This window comes from Lycium barbarum, chromosome 8 (assembly GCF_019175385.1).
Source record: "Lycium barbarum isolate Lr01 chromosome 8, ASM1917538v2, whole genome shotgun sequence".
Classification (NCBI taxonomy): domain Eukaryota; kingdom Viridiplantae; phylum Streptophyta; class Magnoliopsida; order Solanales; family Solanaceae; genus Lycium; species Lycium barbarum.
Genome location: NC_083344.1, coordinates 12,973,114 through 12,992,462, shown reverse-complemented (window position 1 = coordinate 12,992,462; position 19,349 = coordinate 12,973,114). Strand labels below are relative to the sequence as shown.

Genomic DNA, 19,349 nt, shown 5'->3' with positions numbered 1-19,349 from the left:
TTTCATTTAATCGATTTAATCCTTTCTAGCTTCGATCTCTCTTAAAAGAATATAGTCTTAATAAACAATTAATAGATTAAAAATGGAGAAAAAAACATAACATAATAAGCTTACTTACGTCTTCTGGAAGATGTCCAAACATGTTTCTCATAAATTTTATGAGATCTTTCTCATCACGGACCGTCCCACGCAAGAAACTAGTTGCAGGAATTACTTATCATATATAGCATGATCCTCCCACTAGCCACAAACACGTCTCCTCTAATTGCTTTTATATGAAATAACCTGGCATGTTTGCTCGGTATCCAAAGTGCAAACTGCATTTAAAAATACTGATAGGAGGTCCCTTGAAATACATAAAAGATACTTAGTATTTGAAGTAGAACTCAAAGAGAATGTACTGAAATATTTATAGGTTGAATGAGAAAAACTTATACACTAAGACATGGTCTGGGCTGCGAAAGTAGTTATACAGATGGAAGACATCTTTTGACATTTCTTGCACTGAACGGAAAAACTTAGGTAATTCAGCTAAACTAGTATAGTCATCTCTAGCAGTTTGCGCGTCATATAAACGAAATGTCATGTTATCTAGTTGCACGTCCTCGGGAGAAATCATAACATTAGTTGGTATGATATTATAGTGAGACCCTCCCAAAGCATGAAGTTTAAGTAATTTCTCCAACAAACCACTGCAAATAATTAGACAATAAGTTAATAATATAGTGAGGCCCGGGATTGCTTATACAGAATGATGTATTCTTCTATTTGAATCCACACAAAAAATCAATATTCGAGGGGAAATGACACAAAATATAGATATTTCTTCCAAATATCAATTGGATTTTCGAATATTTGAAAACTTAAAGAGGAACTTTAAAAGTTCTAGAAAGATCACCTGAGTATGTTCAAAAGAATTTGTACGATCCTGAGTCAACCAACTTATCGATGTCATACTAGAATCTTGGGCCTTTTTTTTAGACCTTTCTTCAACGAACAAAACATGAACTTAACGATATTAAAACAGTAGATGAAGGAAAAAATGGACATCAATGCCGAAATTATCTTTGAGCAAATTGATTATGAAATTCAGAGACTCACCAGAACTTGACACCAAAAATAAATTTCCCAGCACCTAAATCGACTGGAAATTCCAAAGAATGACTCAAACAGCTACTATGGTTTTGCGTGGTATTAAAACAAAATCAAACTCGTCAACTATTACTTGATCACAAACGGGGTCGTAAGGGGGTCGGATAAATAGTTGATAAATAAAGTTTCTTACAACAAAATCCAAGGTAATCTATTGTAAACAAATGACTAACATATATTTAACTTGAATTACTCTCTTCCAAAAAAATTACATAATAAATAATAAGTACCAAAAAATAGAAAGTTAAAAAAAATAGAGAGTGACACTAACTTTTTGCATATATGTGTTATATATACCAATACTACTCTAAAAGTGGAAAGGCAAAAACGTCAAAGTTAATTTACCAAAATAACAATGAAAAGTTAGATGACATTTATGTCACGATCCAATTTAGGATCGCACGGGCACCTACCTTTCCTTCCTCGGTAGGCGAACCCTCAATCAAACAACACTTCAATCAATAAAGACAATTTGAATAATCCAATAAATAAGTACAATTAACAGCGGAAATCAATTCATTTAATAACTCAAGATTGACAATGATTACAACAGTTAAATAATTACAGACTTATTCTGACTTCCCACGACCTGGTCTAGACTAGTACAAGACCGACTAATGATCCAGATTACAACAACATTCTAAGTCTCAACCTCCATCCCGGAATGAAGTGGGAGGAGGCCTTCAAGATAGGCACCGCACATTTCCGAATATGTCACAATCAACCACCTGAAACACTCTACACCCTTTCGCAAGAGCAGTATCAGTACAATCCACGCGTAATGAGTAGGTATCATAGGCTGACAATGGTTAGAAACACATATTAGTAAAAGAATTCACAAATAAGCATAATAAGTAACTAAATCAAGTGATACATTATCTACCACTCATTATAACATCAATATCTTCAAATCATTAACTATCCTCTAATAACCATAAGTCAATTCCACAACATTATCACAAGAATCATATATCATTATACCATTCGTTTTTAGTCTAAAAGTCAACTCATCATTATGATATCTTTATTCTACATCATTTAGAGGCCAAACATATAACTGATCCTACGAACGATCTACGAGATAAATCGACAAGTATAAGGTAACCATATTCGGAACCAAGAACACGTCATCGCCTAAGTAGAACATCTAAACCCAATTGTATCAAGTCTCCATAGAACCAATCCGAAACCGACATCACAAGTACAACACCAAAGCATCTTAAAATAACCTGTGAATGCAATGCAATTATGTATGGATGCAATGCAATGCCATGCAAATGTTGTGTACACATGTACTCTGGACGGAAATATCGACATCTCGGTAGCACAACCCAAGGTGACTCGCGAAGTCTAAGTGCCACTCGTCCCGGATCTTTTCCCACGGGGGGTTCTCTCCGGCACCACCCTAGGGGACCTGCAGAGTCCATGCACTCACTCAATCCACGATTCCGAAACTAACATCAGATATTCGACTCTCACATCACTCTTATTTTAAAATTGAGCCAAGCTCATCACAATGTTTCATCAAGTATCATCAGTGTCTCAACAGTATATCATAAAGAATGAGAGTGCGTGCGATGCATGTTTGAATAACAATAACCATGCTCAATATCACAAGTACCAACAAGAGTATGCCAACAATATATCAATGTCACAAATACCAACATGGGTATGCCAACAATATCATCAATAACTACACAAGTCATATGGAATCTATCCCCGTATCAACATTAAATTAAGGCACCCCAATAACACAATCCCCAATACCAATTAGCCACACGTGGCATCAAGCCAACACAATAGATCAATCAAGTCGCAATACAATGTTACCGCTCTCCCTTTATTAGCCTATTAGCTTAGTACAAGGAAATTTACCTTCTACTCATAAGACATTCGTTACTACTCAGTCTAGAACTCAATCATAATCGCTGGTACATTTTATTCGTCCATTTATCAACTAGATTCACTATTGATGGCATAGCACAATTAATCACTTATTACGCAAATTCTCATCGTGAGACATAGAAAAATAGGTACCACCCACTAATTCCAAGTCGCATAAAATACACCGATACCTAAGAAAACCAAATCAAGAATCCTAAAGAAGCTACAGGCCACAAGCACGAACATACAAATCGCACAGCACTACCATCCTATGATTCCATCCCAAATCTCCAATTCCTACACATGCATTCTCTGTCCCTTCTAATACATGAATATGGGAAACTAACCGGAGTCTACTAAAAGGAAAGTCGTAACCTACCTCAAGGCCGAGCTGGTGCCACGAGCATCCGTTGATTCTTCAATTCGATCATCACGTCGTAATCCGCACGAAGGAACTTTGGGACAAACATGAGGTCCAAGAATAGAGATCATCATTAGAACCCTTATTAGAGATTTTGGTTTAATAAGGAAGCTTTGGAAACTTAACCCACCTCTAGATTTCATTCATAACAACATTAGGTGATTTATCAATCTGCTTCCATGGATAAGGTCAACTATTTAAGCCATTGATAAGTTGGTATTTTACCAACTTATCTCTTCTTTAATCTTATATTTTTGCTATATTTGCTTGAGAAAATAGTGTATTTAATATCATTTACATTTATTTTACAGGTCTTATGTGATTTAGAAGTGATCAGAAGAAACCAAGTGAAAATTTAGTCAAAAAGAGGCCAAATGGGACAGTTTTGCAAAACTGTCCAAACTGGACAGTTTTGCAAAAACGGGACAGAACTGCAAAAAACGGGCAGAACTGCAAAAACTGAAAGTTGGGGCATATTTTGTCATTGTTTTGACTTGGAAAAATCTGGGCATAAAGAGAGGCTTAGGGCAACAAAACATGATCATCTTTGGCTCAACACAAGTCCTTGGAGGCTAGGGTTTCACACCAACACATTGGAGGAGAAGATTGGAAGCACTTTAATGAGATATTCTTAATCCTTTCTTCAATTTCTTGTTTGGTATTGAATATTTATGTGTGTAGTATTTCATTTCAATATTTGAACCTTGTTTATGGAAGTATATATTGTTTAAGTTTGGATTGAATCTCTTGTTTTGCTTATGTGTTGAATGATTTTATCCCTAATGAAGTGAGTTATTGTTTCTTTAATTAATCTCATGTTGAATGATTCTTAAGGGAGTAGCTAACCCTAAGACTTGCCCATTTATTTCGGTTTAAACTTGGAAGAGGCAAACTCGGGATTGGAAAAGATTAATTAACAAGAATTTGGGGCGTTAACCCTCATTTAATGGAAATCGACCTAGGAATAGGCGACAACACTTGTAGCCATATTCGGGTGTTCTTAATGCTCCTAATTGCTTTAGGGATATTCAATTAGGTAGTCTAGTTAGTCTTCGGAAGAAGCTAAATTAGAGTCATTATCCGAGGCTAAGTAATATAAAGTCACCATTATTTGTAAATCATGAAGTACATTGGATCGTTACTTGAGCGTAGTTTCCCTTGTATCCATGCTTGTGGCCATTGATCATTTTACTTGCTTTCTAGGTAAGTTACATTTTTGCATTAGTTATAATTTTCCCTCAAACATAACCAAAATATTATCTATCGTTTGGCTTTAGCGTAGTTGGTGAAAATTCCTACTTTTCCTAATCGCCTACATATTGTTCTTTGTGGGATTCAACCCCGACTCATAGTTGGGTAAAATATATTTGCATACGACCGTGCCCATTCTAATTAATAGGGTGGATTTGGACGTTATCAAAAATGGCGCCGTTGCCGGGGAACAATTTGGCGTATTTGGGTTAGTTTGGGATTTAATCTAACTTGCTTTGGTCCAAACTTTCTTTGCTTTATAAAAAAAAAAAAAAAAAAAAAAAAAAAAAAAAAAACTGTCCAGTTTTTGCAAAACTGTCCAGTTTCTGAAAAACTGTCCAGTTTTTGCACTTGCAGAAACTGTCCAGTTCTGAAAAACTGTCCAGTTTTTACTTTTGCAAAACTGTCCAGTTTCTGAAAAACTGTCCAGTTTTTGCTTCTGCAAAACTGTCCAGTTTCTGTTTCTACAAAACTGTCCAGTTTTTGCTTTTGCTAAAAACAAAATGGCATCATATAATGAAAATTGGTTGGATGGTAGTTGTTCATACTTTGATGACCCATGTCCATATTGTGGAGGACCTCACTTTTGGCAAGATTGTGTAAATGCTCCCGGGAGAGAGATGTGTGCACCGTCTCAATCCTATGATGGGAATATTTGTAATATATGTGATGGTCAAAATGGACATTGGAGTGATTGTCCTAATTATTTTCCTTCCCCTCCCCCAAGTTGTTCTAATGAAAATATTAGTTGTGCTTTTGAGTTTGATAGGAACAACGATATGGCAAACGAAGGGCAAAGTACCGGATATGAAGGTATCATGGAATTGCTCCAAGCATACTTTGATCGGGAAAGGGAGGAGGAGCGAGAACTCGTCGGGCAATCCATTTTAGAAATGAACAAATCACTTAAGGATGAAAATTTTTCAATTTCCATGAATGTGCCTATTCTTCAAAATGAAGTAGTTAAAGAAGAGATTTCAAATTTACAAGATGAGCCCGAAAATTCTTGTGACCCCAACAAGAGTTGTGAAATTGAAGAAGTGGTTCAACTTGAAGAAAATGAGCCAAGTCATAAAGAAGAAATCTCCAATACTCGAAAAGAGGAAATTGAGGAAATGTTGAGTGGCATTATGGGGAGAAATGAAAAATATGGAAAAATTGTGGCCAAATGGTGGGAAGTAGTTCAATATGGAGATGATGAAACTATCCAAAACATGGATTTCACCACGTTAGGATTTTTACAAGCTTTGGACGATTCTCACCATGAAGACAAACTTGACAAAGTGGATATTGTGAGCCAAGATTGGCTAATGAATCAAGCTCAAAAACTTGAAATCTATGGGGATCACCGTGAAGGCTTTTCACGGATGATGAAAGAATATCTAAAAATGCATGTTGAGCAAAGTCAAGAAGTGAAGTTACTTGAAATTGCTATCAAAAAATTGGAGGCCGAATTGAATGCAAAGATTGAGGCATGTGACGCTCAACATCAAAAGGCCATGGATAGTAGTTTTAAGTTGATTTCCAATGAAGAAGTGGTCACTATTGATTTTCAAGAGCTAATGATCAATTACCAACCAACAAATCCAAAAATAGTGAATGATGCCGAGATTGAAGAAATGATACTAGAGTTGCATAAAAAAGTTCATGAAATCGTTTTTGAAGACTCTAGTTCATTTATGGGTAAGGATGTCAAAATTCATGCAAATTTGAAATTTGAGTGCGTTGGACCACATTCGAAACATTTTTCAACATTGTGCTTGGTTGATGATATGGAAGTTGAACCAAACAAGCCAATGGAGAATTTTGGATATGAAGAAGAAAACGTTTTTATTTTGAAGTTTGCTATGCCAAGAAGACAAAATGGCATGCCTCACTTAAGGGCCAAGAAGTGCAAAATGCGACACCCGAGAGTTGGCCTCTTTGCTTTCCTACCACCGCCTCATGAGCATCACCGAAATCTTGATTCAAAGTTGGGGCGCAAATTCATATCTTCCAAATGGAGGGAAAAGTGGTAAAAGGTAACCGTCGTGCCGCGACGTTAACTTAAGCGCTTGGTGGGAGGCAACCCATCGTTTTAAAAAATTTAAATTATTTTTGAAATTTGATTTTTTAGAATAGTTTTGTTTATGGTTTTTGACTAATCTGCAAAGTTTCAGAATTTTTGGAGTTTTTTTGAGCAGGTCGAATTTTCGGACAGCCCCAAACCAGTAGCTGCTGAAAATTGCAGAAACTGTTCAGTTTTTGCTTCTGCAAAACTGTCTAGTTTTTGCAAAACTGTCCAGTTTTTGCTTGTGCAGTGAGGACACTGCAATGTTTTTAGTTGGGGGTGGCATGTGGTAGCACGCTATATTTTGGTTATGCTTGATTGTGTGCCCTTGTCGGGCTTATTTTGTGACTGTTGGTGTGGCTGTGGACAAACGTTACAAATGGAACTTGTTCAAATTCTTGAAAATTTCGTTCGTTTTGCATGTTGTGAATTAGTCACTTTTGTTAATTTATTTCCGTTCTTAGTTAGGTAGTTTAGGAGTAAAAATGGTGTTGGGATGTGATGTTTTACCCCTTGGCTAATTTTTGGCTTGCTTGGTACCAACTTATTTAAACCTTAACATATGAACTCTTGATTTTGGAAAAAGAAAAATGATTGAAGTAAGGTTTCTTATTGTGACTTTTAGATTTAATTTTTTGCTCTTACTTTCACTAATTAGTCTCTTTAGGCTATGAGTGACTTTTTGAGTTCATTTGTTTCAATTGGTTCTTGGATACATATTCTACTTGAGTTTTCATGTGCCATGTGTGATGAGGTTTATTTGTGAGTTCTTTTGCATTATTTGTGGTCTAGAACTTGCCCGGAATGAGTTTCAAGGCGAAATCCTAGACTACACTTGGTTTGAAAAATGATGTTAGGCCTTCCTTGAACCGCTTTTGTTGCCTTAAATTTCCTACCCTTGCATATTTTCCCTAGTCAACCCCTTTTGAGCCTTTAATCTTTTCTTTGGCAACCATATTACAAGCTTTAACATTCTGTTCTTCATTGATCCATCTTTTGGTACCCTACCTCCTTAAGTGCGTTGAAAGTGCAAACGTAGGCTAAAAGCCTAAGTTTGGGGGTGATAGTTGGAAAAAGTTGTGATGTGGGAGTTACTTTAAGGTGAAAGAAAAAAAATGAAGTAGTAAAAAAAAAAAATGGAAACTTCCTTGTTATTTTGAAAAAGAAAAAAAAAAGGAAGGAATAATGAAGAGTTGTGAATAAAGGGAAGACTAGTTGGTGAAATGAAAAATGAAGAAATGGGTGGAAAAATTTCAAAGGAAGTGTGCTTTGATTGTTGAAAATTGTAGTGCTTAGGGAGGTTTTTGAGTCACTATTTCCAAATTATGTTCCTACCTTAACCAAAAGCCTACATTACAACCCTTTAAGTCCTAATTGATTTTGAACCAAGTGTGTCTATATTAGTGGAGAAATACATGAAGGGCAAGCTTATGGTACTACTTGTGCAATTGAACATCTTTGTGAGAGAAGAGAGTTAATTCTTTCTATTTAATATCCCATTGTGTTTTGACTTACATTTTCTAAATGTGGGATTCTCTCTTGAGTGTAAGGGCACATGAGAATTTAAGTTGTGAAATTGTTCCATTTTCCAATTGAGAGGAATGAACAAAAGAAAGTTGTTTTGTGATAAGGAGTCAAATTTTGAAGCTTTAGTGTCATGACTTGATTGCTACTTTGATCAACTTGGTGTTTGAGCACTTGAAAAGAAAATGAAGTTTTTAAGAAGAAGTTGGTGATTCATATGTTTTGAATTAATTGTTGGTACCAATCAAAGTCATGTTTTTGTGCTTAAAGTAGACTTTTTAATTTGGTATGATGTTGGTGCACTATTGAGTCAATTCCTTAGAAAGAGATTTTATGTTTTGAATTGCTTGAGGACAAGCAATAGTTTAAGTTTGGGGGTTTGATAAGTTGGTATTTTACCAACTTATCTCTTCTTTAATCTTATATTTTTGCTATATTTGCTTGAGAAAATAGTGTATTTAATATCATTTACATCTATTTTACAGGTCTTATGTGATTTAGAAGTGATCAGAAGAAACCAAGTGAAAATTTAGTCAAAAAGAGGCCAAATGGGACAGTTTTGCAAAAACGGGACAGAACTGCAAAAAACGGGCAGAACTGCAAAAACTGAAAGTTGGGGCATATTTTGTCATTGTTTTGACTTGGAAAAATCTGGGCATAAAGAGAGGCTTAGGGCAACAAAACATGATCATCTTTGGCTCAACACAAGTCCTTGGAGGCTAGGGTTTCACACCAACACATTGGAGGAGAAGATTGGAAGCACTTTAGTGAGATATTCTTAATCCTTTCTTCAATTTCTTGTTTGGTATTGAATATTTATGTGTGTAGTATTTCATTTCAATATTTGAACCTTGTTTATGGAAGTATATATTGTTTAAGTTTGGATTGAATCTCTTGTTTTGCTTATGTGTTGAATGATTTTATCCCTAATGAAGTGAGTTATTGTTTCTTTAATTAATCTCATGTTGAATGATTCTTAAGGGAGTAGCTAACCCTAAGACTTGCCCATTTATTTCGGTTTAAACTTGGAAGAGGCAAACTCGGGATTGGAAAAGATTAATTAACAAGAATTTGGGGCGTTAACCCTCATCTAATGGAAATCGACCTAGGAATAGGCGACACCACTTGTAGCCATATTCGGGTGTTCTTAATGCTCCTAATTGCTTTAGGGATATTCAATTAGGTAGTCTAGTTAGTCTTCGGAAGAAGCTAAATTAGAGTCATTATCCGAGGCTAAGTAATATAAAGTCACCATTATTTGTAAATCATGAAGTACATTGGATCGTTACTTGAGCGTAGTTTCCCTTGTATCCATGCTTGTGGCCATTGATCATTTTACTTGCTTTCTAGGTTAGTTACATTTTTGCATTAGTTATAATTTTCCCTCAAACAAAACCAAAATATTATCTATCGTTTGGCTTTAGCGTAGTTGGTGAAAATTCCTACTTTTCCTAATCGCCTACATATTGTTCTCTGTGGGATTCGACCCCGACTCATAGTTGGGTAAAATATATTTGCATACGACCGTGCTCATTCTAATTAATAGGGTGGATTTGGACGTTATCAGCCATTAGCTAGGTAAAGTTACCATTTTTAAGCTTACCCTTGAGAAAGACTTATTTCCAAGATTTATGGAAAAACACATTTTTAAGAAGAAAGAAGGTAGGAATCTAGATTATTAGCCCATCTAGGTGAAGAGCATGGAAGATTACTTAATGGAATACATGTGAAAGATAATGCTAACCCAACATTCCTCCAACTCTAGGGATTTGCAATACCCATTACATGGTACTCTAGGTGAAGACTTTTTTAGGAGTAATTTACTAGGTGAAGGAAGAAATTAGAAGGTGTTAGAAGGATTACCATGACCAACAAATCTGATTTTAGGCTTCCCAAAAGACCTGGGGCGGCTGAAATTTAGGGTTGCGAGAAAATGAGACCAATTCCCGAAATAGGTTCGTGTTCCGCTTCCAAAGTCAGTCGTTTTAACTGTGCATCACTGCTTCAGCGGTTGACCTGCCGGCAGCGCTTCAGCGCTCGCATAGCCGCTGTAACGGTCTGATACCACCACAACACCAGCGCTTCAGCGGGGACATGGCCGCTGGAGCGTGGCCACTGTAACCCTCAACCCAGCGCTGGGGCGGTCTAACTGGGTCCCTGACTCGAATTTCGATGATTGATTCCTTCCTGCACAATGGGTCCCACTAGTACTCTAGATGTCCGTCGGGAATACTTAGCGCACGAAAAGGTCTAGGATGACACGATTGCGAATATTTCGGAATTTTTACAATAACGACAAAACGGATCGTTACAATTTATACCTTGAATACTAAATTAGTGGTATGCCTAAATTAAAAAAATATTTTTTTTGCTTTCATTTAATCGACTTAATCCTCTCTAGCTTCGATCTCACTTAAAAGAATATAGTCTTAACAAACAATCAATAGATAAAAAAGGGAGAAAAAAACATAACACAGTAAGCTTACTTACGTCTTATGGAAGATGTCCAAACATGTTTATCATAAATTTTATGAGATCTTTCTCATCACAGACCGTCACATGCAAGAAACTAGTTTCAGGAATTCGAGTCTTCCAGTTTGCACCCGATGCTTGCTCTGCACACTTGGGCCAATTATTTTACTTAAAATTGAACATTTTTTTTTAAATATGGAATTATATGAATAAGGGAGAAACTCCATTTTATAAAAATTAAACCATCCGCATGGGCTCGACGCACACTTGTACGATCTGGAGAGGCTTACTTATCAAATATAGCATAATACTCCCGCTCGCCACAAACACGTCTCCTCTAATTGCTTTTATATGAAATAACCTGGCACGTCTGTTCGGTATCCAAAGTGCAAACTGCATTGAAAATACAGATAGGAGATTCCTTGAAGTGCATAAAAGATACTTAGTATTTGAAGTAGAACTCAAAGAGAATGTACTGAAGTATTTATAGGTTAAATGAAAAGAACTTAAATAGTAAGACATGATCTGGGCTGCGGAGATAGTTATACAGATGGAAGACGTCTTTTGACATTTCTCACATTGAACGGATAAACTTAGGTAATTCAGCTAAACTATTATAGTCATTTATGACAGTTTGCGTGTCATATAAACGAAATGTCATGTTAACTAGTTGAACATCCTCACAAGAAATCATAACGTTAGTTGGTATGAGATTACAGTGAGACCCTCCCAAAGCATGAAGTTTAAGCAATTTCTCCAACAAATCAGTGCAAAAAATTAGACAATAAGTTAAAAATATAGGCAGGTCCAGGGGATGTTGACAATGCAGTAGGGAATACCATGAGCAACACTGGAAAACAAAATGACAACTTGGAGATTGAAAAGGGGTCAAAAAAAGGAAAATGATTTGCAAAAGAGAGAAGAATACTTGTCTTGAGGATATGGGACAGAGCTCTAACGAAAACACTGGGAATTAAGATAACTCTGAGATTCAACAAATCAAGGGTGTCACTGTGAGGATTTTGGAAGAGAAGATGAAAACAAAAAAATGTCTAAAAAGAATAGGAAATTCATGTTCTACCCACCACTGCACAAAGCAATATTAAGAAAGGTGGACCAAAGAACCCCAAGCAAGCCTTGACTATTGTGGAGGTATCAACAGTGAATGATAGTTTTGATCAAATGAGAAACTTGGGGGATAAACCCCATAGAATGTAAAACGCATAGGCTATGCCTAATTAAAAAAAAAAGGTTTTTTTTGCTTTAATTTAATTGATTTAGTACTTTTTAGTTTCGATCTTTCTTAATTTGTATATCATCTACCAATTTTCTATATAGTGTTGGTGGTTGTGTGTTATCTTGATTCTCATATCACACCAACTAATGACTATATGACAATTGAAATTAATTTAGTATTAGTACTACTAAACTTGAGGACTCTTTTTTGTTTCATCACTCAATGACAGAGAATCATTTTTCTCTCTTTTTGGATCAGCGAGCCAAGATTTCAACATTTCATATTCCCACACAACAAAAAAGTATATTGGATTTTTGAATATTTCAAACTTAAAGAGGAAATTTAAAAGTTCTAGAAAGATTACCTGAGTATTCTAAAAAGAATCTGTACGATCCTAAGTCAAACAACTTATCGAGGTCATACAAGGTTCGTGGGCTGCTTTTTTAAGATCTTTCTTCATGTTCTGATCAAGGTGACTCGTTTTTTGTCCTTCACCAACATAATTTTATTTGAAAAAATTAATATGAAGTATTATGAGACTTTTCACCAAAACAGTCTCTTTAATTATAACTCACAAAACAAAACCAAAAAGGAAAGAAAAAGGAAATATAAACAACAAGCAGGGAAAGATGACACATTACTTACATTTGCAGAATGTGTTCCCAAGCCCAAATTCTCCCTGATAATTATGCTCTCTCAAGGAATTTTGTCATGCTCCTTAGATTATTTACAAGGGGTATTTAAGACCAGAACTAGATCACTGACCGGTAGACTAGAATGGAACCACCAACCCAAGCCCTGAAAATGTCGAACCCAACTTAGATGCTCTAGCCAAACTCCATCAAAATGAAAACTCTGTTTTTTGGGGTTTTTGAAACTGGAGTGGATGGTCTTTTATTTGTTGGTGAAGAAATCACCGATTCGGTGACGAAAACTAGTGGACTGGTGCTCTCCTAATTCCGTATCTCAAAAGCTCTCTACGAAAAATGAATGCTCTCTCTCAAAATTCATCCCATAATTTTGCTCTGTGTTTTTATATCTTTCTCAATGCCTATGGTGCTCTAAAAACAAAAAAGAAAAGTGCACTGCCTCTTCCTTATGAATTCTCCCTGATAATTATGCTCTCTCAATGAATATATGAATTGTGGATCAGCCTCCCCTCCCCCCACCCCCAAACCCAAAAAAAAATTGTTAGGCGTGCACTGTGATATAGCTATGTGTGTACTTCGTAGTATGTTGTGTGTGTATTGTTGTAGTGTGCAAATGAATGATTGGTGACTGTGGTCCCAAAATTAGTTATGGAAGGGATAAGGTGACCAAATGACAATTTATGATTGGTCTTATATTTTGTTTTGAACTTTTTACTCTTTATATATATATATATATATATATATATATATATATATATATATATATATATAACACACAAATAAGAATATTAATATTTAAAATCTAAACTAAATGAAAACATCTTTTTTGGTAATTTTTTATTTCTTTCTAAAATGCATTTTAAAATATGACTCTATTTTGTAACTTTTCAATTTTCAAATAAAATCTACTAAAAATAATAAAGCAAAAATAACAAAACTAGAACTAAAAGAAACTTTTAAATACTAAAAGGTGGAAATCCCAGGGAGGGTCAAAAATCACGTGTCTACATCTGACTTTTTTTGACTGGGAACACGAAGAGTTCTTAGAAAAACAAGGAGAAAAAAAAGACGGGTTTTGACCCGAGAAGGGAAAAGAAAAAAATGCAATCGAGCCTTGGTTTTGGGCAGCCTACGTATCTGGGGTTATAAGAAATCAGATCACGTATAGTTCAACTGGAAAAGGGTGATGAAGTATGTTGAGTTGGAGAGTTGAGTGATGCTTCGGTCCGCGCTTGTTATTGCATCAAAATGAAAGATAATTTAAAAAAAAAAATAGAAGTATAAGATTCTATCTATGCAGCTTCTTCTTCTGAAGCTTGACATGAAGATTAGATAGACACTTGATATTGAAAGTAAACCCTTTCTTCAGACGGACTCCTGTTAGTTGATTGGAATAAGGATTGCTTAATTCAAAGTCCAAACTTAACGGACTACATTGAACCAACATTCCCACGAGTCCAAATAAAACTGACTCCACGAGTCCAAATCAGGTTACCCGTGACCCCACTGAATTTGACCAAAATAAAAGTCGAAATTGAAATTGATTCATAGTCGGGTTAACCATGAACCCAAGAGTTTAAATTTTTCATTAGATTTAAAACCGACCCTAAATCGATACTCAAATCTCCATTATTCTAACCTAGGAAATGTCCACTTGTAAGACAACTCATCGATGAATTCCTCTCCGAAAATCACACTAAGCCGAGCCCAAAACCCCCCAAAATGTGTTGGAATGAATTAAAAATCCAAAATTTAGCTCATACTGCAAGAATTGTTGCAATTGCAGCTCTGGCCACGCAATTGCGATGGCCCAAATATGTCTACCATCGCAAAAAGACCTACCCACTAGCAAATGCGACAAACTTCCTCAAAAGTGGCTGTATTAGTTTTTTTTTTTTTTTTTTGGCAACTAACTAATTTCTCTTTCTTGTTTTAAAACTCACTTGAATCTCTCGGTCCCCACTCAAAACGCTCAAACAAGCTCTAAATTGTTAAATTGACTTGTCCAAAATATCATATCTTAAAGCCTTAGAACTTAGAATTACGAATTGAATTATTACCTTTCCTCCAGATTGAGTATTTTAGGTTCTTGGTCTTAAAATTGACAGTTGTAGTTCCTTGAGCATGTTTCTATTATTTGCTTTTAGCATGTTTCCGCATTGTCAGTAGATAATTAGCTAAGCTGGTTCGACTAGCTTGGGTAGGAGCTCGTCAAGTGTCAATCATGGCGTAAGTGCTAGATTTGAGTCGTGACACTTAGTAAGTCTCATAAGCGACCCCCAAAAATGTAGCGGCGAGAGTTAGTATAAAAATACTCACTTTACAAACCTGTGCAATTATAATAATCTTGATGACAAATATAAAACAGATATTTCGCATAAATCAAATATGTACAAGCCCGACACTTTATAAAGTACAATATTTTGAATTTGTTGTTGCTTTATTTTTTTATTTTATTTTATTTTTTTGCTTGAAAGTTCTGTTTTATGTTCAATATAGTTACTCACTTGACTTTTTGATTTAATTTAAACTAATAATATATAATTCAATCACACTTGAATGCAATATACCAATTTAAACCAGTGTTTTAAAAAGCGGAGGCGTAAGACAGGGCGTTCTACATATGTCTCGGCGAGGCGTAAGCCCCAAGGCACGGGGCGTAAGCTCCATGGGTATTTAATCTTTGGTATTTCATAAAATAATATAATTACAATAAAAAAAATTAAATAGGTAAAATTACATAAAAATTATATAAAAAGCTGTAAATAAATAAATAAATAAATAAATATATATATATATATATATATGTGTGTGTGTGTGTGTGTGTGTGTGTGTGCGCGCGCGCGCGCGCACGCTGATCCTCACAAAAAATTAATCAAAGCAATCCATTATAGATACGCCACTTACAACTTGTAATTATATATAACATAATTTTACAAATATAAACAATACAATGAAAAAAATTATTATGAAATGTAAATCAACTCTAACATCTTAACTTTCAAACAATGAAAAAATCACAATTTCTTAAAACATTATTACTATAATATATACTATTCATTTTATTTCCCTATAAGCAAATAATCAATAAACTTTATAAGTATTATAATTAAAATGTAACTCCTTTGTGAATAAAAATAAAATTACTTTCAAATAGCGAAATAATAAAATATGATAATTTTGATATATAGTACAAAAGATCAATGACAAGTGAAAATGTACAATTCGGCTATGCATTTTTAAAAGAAATATTAAATGATATTCACTCTCACGATGTTCTCAAATAGTAAATATGTGATACCACGACTTATTATTTGAGTTACACCCAATCTTCTTATATCTATAGATGAAAAACTATTAGGTATCACTCATTTGTTAAAGAATTAAGAGAGTCAATGATTTTAATTAGGGAATTTGACATATAATTTGTGTAAGAACTGGCGTACAGTCAGGCAGTTATGGCATAAGCCTCACATGAACTAAGCCCCACAAGTGAGCCCCGGGGCGTTTTGCCAGTGCCTCACCCCGGAGTGAGTCCTGAAACTGCCTTTTAAAACACTAATTTAAACTAGTAATACTCATTTTTATTTACCAATGAATTTATTATAATTTTAATTTCTTTCAGCTCTGCGAGCTCGGTTACACTAATACAACTTGTTTGGGCTCAATTCGAAAATCGGCTCAACACGGTACTATAAAAACTCAATTGAGCTCATCTCAATATTATAATAAGCTCGATAGGGCTCGACTCTGTTGAACTCAACTCGATATTTAGTAAGCTCAATTGGACTCCGCTCGGGTTCAGCTCGACACCCGAACCTACCGGTATGTAAAAGTAAATTACAGTAGTTGAATGTATAACGTTTTTCTTCGGACTATCAGAAATGTTCTGTACTCGGAGAATAGAAAATTAATACTCCTTCCGTTTCAATTTCCTTTTTAGTCTGTTTAAAAAAAAATGCGTATTTCTAATTTAACATCTCTTTAATTTCAACTTCCTATATGACATATTTAAGACCACAAGTTTAAAGAGTACTTTGGTACAATATACATATGCCTAATTTAGGATACATAAGATTCAAAAGTCGGTATATTATACATATCTTTAATTTAGAAAACATAAGATTCAAAAGTGTTCTTTACTTTTTAAACTTCGTGCCTAGTAAAACTAAGACAAACAAATTAAAATGGAGGGAGTATATAAACTTTTAATTTGACAAGATATTAGTGGTAAGATATGACTAAGATCTTGATTTATTGTTTGTTGAACGTTGAACCATTTTTGTTTTACATCAAATGACATGTGCGGAAATAAAAAGAAAAAGAAAAGGAACTTTGAATGGAATGTGAGGAAAGAAAAAAGATCAAAAGAAAAGAAACAAGGACCACAAATAATTACAATATAGCAATAATGAACAGAGGTAGGAGGAAAACAACGGGACACATTGTACTTATGAGAATGAAGAGCAATAAAATGGATGTTTCTAACTTTTAAAATTAAAATACAACCAACATTATCTGACTATGGTTGGGAAGAAGCTACATTTTTCCTTAGTGCTTTAAATTTGTAACCAAAATATTCAACTGTTGATCTATGAAAGGAGAAAGACTATTACTAAAGTACCAGGCAGCATACATTGCACGATGTTGGCAAATATAATGGTAAAACTGATTATTCGTTTTATGTCATGATCTTTTCTTCTTAATATATATATATATATATATATATATATATATATATATATATTTTAAGAAGATGGACCCTTTTTCTTTTTTCTTTTTTGTGCCTAAGAAGATGTAATCTCATTAACTAACTGTTATAAGATGTGACCCTTCTCCTCATAACTTGATTTGAGGGGTCATTAACATAGTAGTCATGCACAAATGAAGGATGACAAGTAAAGCATGACAGATCAGTAGCAACACAATTAAAACAACTATACTTGGACAAAGTATCAGTTACAATGTTGGTTTCTCTATGTTGGACAGGTTGTCCTCCAAAATCATCGAGCAGTGACCTGCATTTGATAAGAATACGTGAGTATTTATCATTTACTCCATTAAGCATAGTCAGATTTAATAGTCAAAGAAATGATATTCTAATCCTTGGAGAGTTGTAACAATGCAAGTAGCTCCGCTGGGGTAATAGAAGTAGAGATAAGGTCTTTTGAAAATCCAAATATCCAGCTATCTGTATGGTTTCTAAAAACACCCCCATTCCTCCTTTTCCAGTAATATTTTCGTAAGCACCATCTACATTAAGCTTAACGACATCTTCCGGAGGGAGTTGTCATTTGACAGGAGTGATGGAGATGTTAGGGTTTAACCTGAATTTCTTATCTTATTTGAATTTTATCTTTATTGTGTTTTACTTCAAAAAAGGTTTCTTGGTAGAAAAGGTTTTCTTTGTGCAAAAGGATTTTATCATATTTATTCTTTTTCTATTCTACCATATTTATTCCTTTTCTTGTAGGAGAAGATTTAGATTTCTATAAATAGAAGATTTATTTTTCTCATTCATAACACAATAGCATCCCCAATGTAGTCGTTTAAAGAGTTTTGTTTAGGGGGAGATTTTTCTCTCAAATAGTTTTTATGCTTTTAGATTAGTTTTCATATTTAGATCAATTGATCAAACCATATAACTAGAATATTATGTCTCTTTTAGTATGTTTTTCTTTATCGTCTGATTTATCGTCGTTCAAGGTTTGCAAATTATTAGTTTTCACATGACGCCCTGATTATTTTGATCCTAACAGGAGATTCTTGGAGATAAGGAAAATAAGTTCAGAAGCTTGCCTAATGATATGATGGATGGAAATTGGATTTGATGCATTATTAAAAAAAAAATGTTTCTATTATGCAACATGTTCCAAAGGAGAATCCGGAGGATGACATTAATGGGAAAGGACGTGTCCAATACCATGGAGGTAGTTCTTGTATTGCCAGCATAGGTCCATAGTGACCAGGTCAATAGAAAAATGGGTATGTGTACGCGAAGGAAAAAATAACCTGGTGACCGATAATCTGATCACTGTCCTTGACAGGGTGGACATGGACATCTTTGCCCCATTTGGACTCTTTCTAGACAAGAGGAAGGTTTTCAAACCGGATATCAGAGCTGTACCAACTCACCAGAGTGTTCCGACACCCTATTTGCTTCTCCATCTAAACTTGAGCGCGCAGTCTGATGTAATGCTCCATCTTTTGGCGATTATATCTGAAGCCTCTGATTCTTAATTATTATTTTTGCTTTTAGAGGACTCTCCATCCCGAGTCCTCCCTTTCCTCGTTAGTGCCACCGCTTCTTCCACCTCAGCAATGATGGCGCTCGCCATCAAATGCCTCATCGTGGTGGCGGAATCAGATGTAGCCAAAGACTCTCCAACTTGAACAACAGGACTTTGTGACTCTATAGTTGAAGTTCTTGAGGTTTTAAAGGACTACAAAAAGAGAAATCAAGATGTGAGTGAATACAGTAATAGTTGAACCTGAAAAAAAGTTGAAGAAGATGAAGATGAAGATTCAATCAAATGATGTAAATAAAATTGAAAAGGCTAAAGTCATCGACAAACCCCTGAATTTGTCTTGATATTCCATTTAGACCCTCAACTAAGACGATAATCATCTGGACCCTCAAACACAAGCTAAACTGTGCTATTTGAACACAATCCAGATCAAGTGTGGTGTGTGAGCTACACTTCCTGT

The 19,349-nt window shown here is 35.0% G+C and overlaps 1 long non-coding RNA gene across 2 annotated transcripts; it reads right to left on the bottom strand.

Moving 5' to 3' along the window:
* Positions 1-1,695: 1,695 nt before the first annotated feature.
* LOC132605952 (uncharacterized) lies at positions 1,696-13,277 on the bottom strand. Of its 2 annotated transcripts, XR_009569513.1 has the most exons (3): positions 12,637-13,211; positions 10,773-11,147; positions 1,696-1,951 (listed from the first exon to the last, which is right to left on the bottom strand). It is a non-coding gene; the product is annotated as an uncharacterized LOC132605952 (long non-coding RNA). The 2 variants fall into 2 exon arrangements; XR_009569512.1 differs by lacking the exon at positions 1,696-1,951 and having other exon boundaries at positions 10,752-11,147; positions 12,637-13,277.
* Positions 13,278-19,349: the final 6,072 nt, after the last annotated feature.